Source organism: Triturus cristatus, unplaced genomic scaffold (genome assembly GCF_964204655.1).
Source record: "Triturus cristatus unplaced genomic scaffold, aTriCri1.1 SCAFFOLD_844, whole genome shotgun sequence".
Classification (NCBI taxonomy): Eukaryota; Metazoa; Chordata; class Amphibia; order Caudata; family Salamandridae; genus Triturus; species Triturus cristatus.
The window spans coordinates 68199-73944 of NW_028188296.1; the positions used below are offsets into that span (position 1 = coordinate 68199).

Here is a 5746-nt window from a genome sequence, read left to right on the forward strand (position 1 = left end):
GAACCTAAAAGAATGACACAATAAAAGCTTTTGAGCACATACAGCAACATTATGAAAAATACACTGTCCCAAGAAAACAATAAGCTAAAATAAAGAAGGTAGTCACCGTGGTCTGTAAAGCAAGCATGCTAGGCTTCAAGAACATGTAGATAAAAGTAAATCGCAATGAAACAGTACCTTGCTGGAAGATTATAAAAAACAACAATTTCCTTTCCATTTGCTTGGAACACCAAACCGAAGTGAAGCAGAACAGGTGTGCCTGTCACCGAAGAGTGTAGGCACAAGAGATGATAAAGTTGCGAAGACGATCCAATCACAGGTTGACGAAAAATGAACTCCTTGAAAAGCAGGCAGAGCAGCAAGTGAAGTTAATATTGAAGATGTCAAACAAAGTTCAGTAGAATTACCACTCATGGCCACATGATGGCAGTGAAGTAACAGAGTGTCTCTATACTGAAGAAAGAACACTCTATGATAATGACGAATTTGAATCATGAGAACGAGAGGAGCCACGAGGGCAGCAAGTAAGGAAACAGTATGCCTGGCGCTGTAGGGAAACGTTGTGTGAGCATTGGTGGCAGTTTGAAGGCAGAGGGCAGTAGGCATCCAGAGTGAACAGCATAGAACGTCTGAGGGGAACCACGATGACACCAGGGAAACAGGCTTGTGAAAGTAAGAGCGCGCTACTAGTGACACGCGCACCGATTTTAAACGACAATGTTGCAGTTAAACTGCCAACCGAGTGCCAATGTTAAATGTAAAATATTCACAAATATTAACTTACTTCGGCAAATGTCACAAAAGACGCAGTGAACTGAATCCAAACAGAGTGATGGGAAGATACAGTCAAAGTAGTAACACCGCAAAGCACTGCAAATTGACCCAGGATGCGGCTGTATAAAACAAGCAGTGGTTGTAGATCCAGTTAAGCTGAAGTGGACACAACAGAGTCCAGAACACCCGGTTAGAGTCACAGCAAGCAAAGTCCCAGGGTTAGGAACAAAGAAAATGCAGCACAGCATGGTAGACAGCAGAACGGAAAAAACGCTTTTCCAAAGTAACTGCGCAGGCAACAAGGCAAAGACAGTTCATCCAAAGCAGGAGGGCAGACTTCCACCAAGACAGGCAGGCAGTGGACAGCAGACAGGCAGGTAGGAACTGGCACCTTAGATCACTGGTTCCTAAAATCCAACAGGTAGCAGGAACCAACCCAAATCCAAATGTAGAGTACTCACTAGTACATGCAAATAATGTCCAGGTTACAGATAATGTTCTCTGTCAACATGTTACAGGACAGGAACAGTTCAGCAAAGACAGGCAGGCTTCAAGACAATGAAGTAAAGTCTAAGACAAACTGGCACTTACTGGTTGGGGCGACCGATGAAATGGTCACTGGTGAGGCATTAGGGGTGCCAGGTTTGTTCAAATCCACAGGTTGTAGTTTCTTCAGTTTTAAAAGTCCAATCTCCATTGAAGTAGCACTTAGGTTCTTTAAACTCGTCGCCAGTGTTACAATTAAATGAAAGATACGTAGTCCAGAGATGTAGTTCAGGATCACAGCTTTCTTCTTCAGATAGGATCCAAGTTATGTCTCATGCTATGCTTCTTACAATGCCATGCCATGCCCCACCAGGAGCAGCCTCCTCGCTGCTCAGCCTTTCCACACCAACTGATTCCTTCTTCCCACTCAAACACTCTCAACATTCTGATGACATCACATAGACTGAGCAGCAAGGCAAGGCCGCAGCAACAGAGAGGATGCATTAATCACTTACTAGATTATAACAGTTCCCCTAGTCATTGTAGCGGTAGATGGCCCCAACGTAGATTCCCCCAACTTCTTTCAGGCTCTTTGGACCAGGGTTAGAGCAACTGGTTGTAGTACAATTCTATGGGGGGCGATTTTAATGTTATTTTAGATGATGCAATGGTTGGAGGAGAGCGGCCAGACCCTTGCATCCTGCTGCTGGCGCTGCCTTGAATGCTATAATCTCTTACAGGGACCTAGTCAACATATGGCGTCGGAGACACCCCTTGGTCAGGGAGGGTACCTGTATCTCCAACCATCATAGCGCTTGGTCCCGATAGGTCTCACGGGATGTAGCCACATGGACCTCTGATGTCTTGCACTTACCGCGTTCCCTATCGGACCACGCACCTTGTCTGTTGAAATTGGCGCTCCCAAACTCACTTCCCAGAGCATTCTCCTGGCGTCCCCCACCACACGCCCTATTAGATGAGGCTTTTAAGGAGGAAATCCGGACGGATCTTACCGATTATTTCACTCTCAATGTCGGTTCCGTGGATACTGAGGCCTCTCTCTGGGAGGCGTTCAAGGTGGTTATTAGGGGACAGTGCATAGCCCTCCAGGCGGGAGTCTTGAAGGCCATTAGGGGCACACTTATCTCCCTGGAGGCTCAAATCAAAGACCTTGAGGAGCAATTTTACTCCACGAATGAACCTGCCACTATGGCCCTCCTGAAATCTAAGGGCCATATGTAGGAAGCACTTTTGCGATCGCAAACACTGCGATTCGCAAAAATCAGGGTGTTTGCGATCGCAAAACAGACCTTCCCTATGTAGGAAAGGTTTCCGCTGCTCAAAAGTGAGAATCGCTAATTTAGCGATTCGCATTTTTGTGTAACGCAGAATCTGCGAATTATTTAGCGTAATCGCAGTCTGTGTAACATCAACTGCGAAAATCGCTATTACCGATCTCGCACATTGCAAATGCGCAAAAATATATGTTGGAAAAAAACGCAATTAGCGAATCCACGAAATTCGCAAATTTGCACTTCTCAATTACCACCAACTCTGAGCAGGTGGTAACCATGAGCAACCTATTTAAACAGGCCCACAATGCCACTGGGACTTCCCACCATGGCTGTCCTGTACGTGATAGCCAGGAGGCTGCGAATCAGGGATGCCACACAGAGAAGGAGACGCCAGGAAAGGATCTACAGAGCACGCATCACCCTCTTCTAACTGACCGAGGAGGAGATCCATGTGAACTACAGGCTGCACCCAGGCAGCATCCTGGATTTAATAGCTGAGCTGACACCCATACTTGAACACCCCACACGCAGGGCACACTCCATTCCCACCCATGTGCAGGTCCTGTGCTCACTGCACCTCCTGGCATCAGGGAGTTTTCAGGGGGTCATTGCCACAGCAGGAGGTGTCTCTCAAAGTGCACTGTCGCGCTTCCTCCACGCTTTCCTGGATGCCATGGTACAGAGGCTGCATCACCACATACAATTTCCAAGCACACGACAGGCACTAGATCAGACCAAGCAGGAATTCTACCAAATTGCCCAATTCCCCCATGTCATTGGCTGCGTAGATGGGACCCATGTCACAATCTCACCCCCATCACAGAATGAGTATGTGTTTAGGAACAGAAAGTCATATCATTCCCTGAACATCCAGGTAGTGTGCAATGCCCAACATATAATCACTGATATTGTGGCCAAATACCCACGAAGCACACACGACTCATTCATGTTTCGCCACTGTGCATTACATCGCAGACTCACAAATGGCGAACATGGAGAGGGCTACCTGCTAGGTAAATGCATGCCATACAGACACAGAACCAGTAGAGTTATGCAGTGGCAGGACAGTATTGAACATGAATCTGCTTATACCCTGCAGGTGACAGTGCGTATGCTGTACGAGACTACATCCTCACACCATACCTGAATCCAGCAACTGCAGGTGAGAGGAGGTACAACAGCGCACACAGAGCTACACGCTGTGCCATTGAGAGGACCTTCGGAATCATAAAGAGCCGTTTCCGATGCCTCCATAAGAGTGGAGGTGCGCTACAGTACAGCACTGAGACATGTTGCAAAATTGTGGTTGCCTGTGCAATGCTACACATCGCTACCAAAAAAGGCACCCCAGTGGATCTGACAGACTGAATCATCAGATGAGGAGGGACCAGCTCCACATCGCAGGCCAGCAGGTGGGGCCGGTGCGGCTGCCGGGCGCATGAGACGAGATGAGATCCCACAGAACTACTTCTAAGTGAGTAATGAGGACACAATGCCACTGAATGGTGTTTGACAGTGATGTTTATTTCCTTAGTTGCAGGAATACATCTATCTTACAGCGTGACTTTATAGTTCATGCTTGCACATGTTTGTGTCACAGTGCAATAACTGCCGTCAGCCACTGAGTCATCATGGAATGTGTTGCGTCACACATGGCCATTAGTCCCTGGTGTCCCTTCACCTCCTACGTGCATGCCCTGTTGCCCCTCGCTGTGTCTGCGCAGTGCCCTCCCTGGAGTCATCATCCACTCTCCCCTGGCGTGCACTCCGGCGTCTGTCCTGTGGAATTGGGGGAGTGATGCTGCTCCTGCTGGACTGTTCGTCTGTGTCCATTGCACTAAGTGTGCCTATGCCACCTGTGGCAGCTGCGCGCATCTGGTCCACCGCATGTGTTACCTGCACCAGGACACTGCCCACGTCCTGGCAGCAGTGGGCCATCTCACGCTGCATACTGACACATCTTCTGACCAGCAGGGATGTGGCGGTTGACTGGCGGTTGACTGCTCTAGTGTTCAAGTCCAGCCTTGTGTGAAGGCGATGTCTCTCCCTGCGCCGGGCTGCCCTGTCCCTCATGATCTCCCTGCACAGTCCCTCCAAAGCACCAGTCATGGCCATTACACCAGCCCGCAACTCGGTCATGTTGTGATTGTGTGCAGCCAGTTGCCGCTGTATTGACCGTATCCCCTTCACTTGCAGGCGCTGTTGTTTAAGCATGCTGCCCTCAAGGCCCGAGAACACCGTGTCCTCTACGGTAGGAGCAGTGCTGGTGGACGGGCGTGCCCTGCGTCTCAACCCTCTCCCTTCTCTGGAGTGTTCAGGGGACTGTGTTGGCTGCTGTCCTGCACGCTGCCTGTGCACTGGCTGTTGCTCTGCTGCTGTGTCTGGTGCCTGTGCCTCCAACAGTGGCAGTGGTGACACAATGTTGCGCCGCCTGCATGGTGCAGAGTCTGATGTTCTGGCTTTGCCCTGCTCCTCCTGCCCTGCCTCGTCCTCCATTTCTGCAGTTTCCTCACATTCAGGCATGATTTCCTGTGTTGGTGGTGGTGCTGTGAATTGAATGGCACACATTAGTTCTGTGTCCTGTCTCGCATTTGTAATGCATTATAGTTTACACAATAAAATTCACATGGGTACTATCTGTCTGTTTCCCTATTTGCATGATGGAGTCCTCCCTATTCCACCTGGCTGTGTCTCACTGGCCCAGTTATCAGTGCATGTGACTACATCTCCTATAATGCATTTCTGGGTGTGCTGGTGGACATATACTTGCACTTGCACTCAGGTTGCCTTTTGGGGTGTGTGAGAGGGTGGGGATGTATCAAGGGGGCTTTGCCATGCATCTTACCTTGTCTGGTGTCTGTGTTTTCGGAGCTGTCCAGGTCAGCCACGCCACTCACACTCTCAGGCTAAAGTGTGCCCTCCACCAGCTCCTCCAGGGGCGTTGGTTCTGTTGCTGTGGACAGCCCAGCACCGGTCTTTTTGGCCTCGGCCAGTCTTGTAGCCACCCTCTCCTTTGACCTTTGCCGCATATCGTACCACCTTTTTCTGAGGTCTTCGACTGTGTGGTGTGTGACGCCAATGGAATTAACTTTTTCCTGGATATTACTCAATATTTTTCGTTTTCTTGCCTCTGGCACACGTAGGGAACTTTTGCCAAACAGGAGATCATGGCTGCTGACAATTTCCGGGGT

At 49.3% G+C, this 5746-nt stretch overlaps 1 long non-coding RNA gene across 1 annotated transcript; it reads left to right on the top strand.

Moving 5' to 3' along the window:
* Positions 1–466: 466 nt before the first annotated feature.
* LOC146769072 (uncharacterized) lies at positions 467–5187 on the top strand. The gene is made up of 3 exons (XR_014976499.1): positions 467–672; positions 3655–4029; positions 4752–5187. It is a non-coding gene; the product is annotated as an uncharacterized LOC146769072 (long non-coding RNA).
* The last annotated feature ends 559 nt before the right edge of the window (positions 5188–5746 follow it).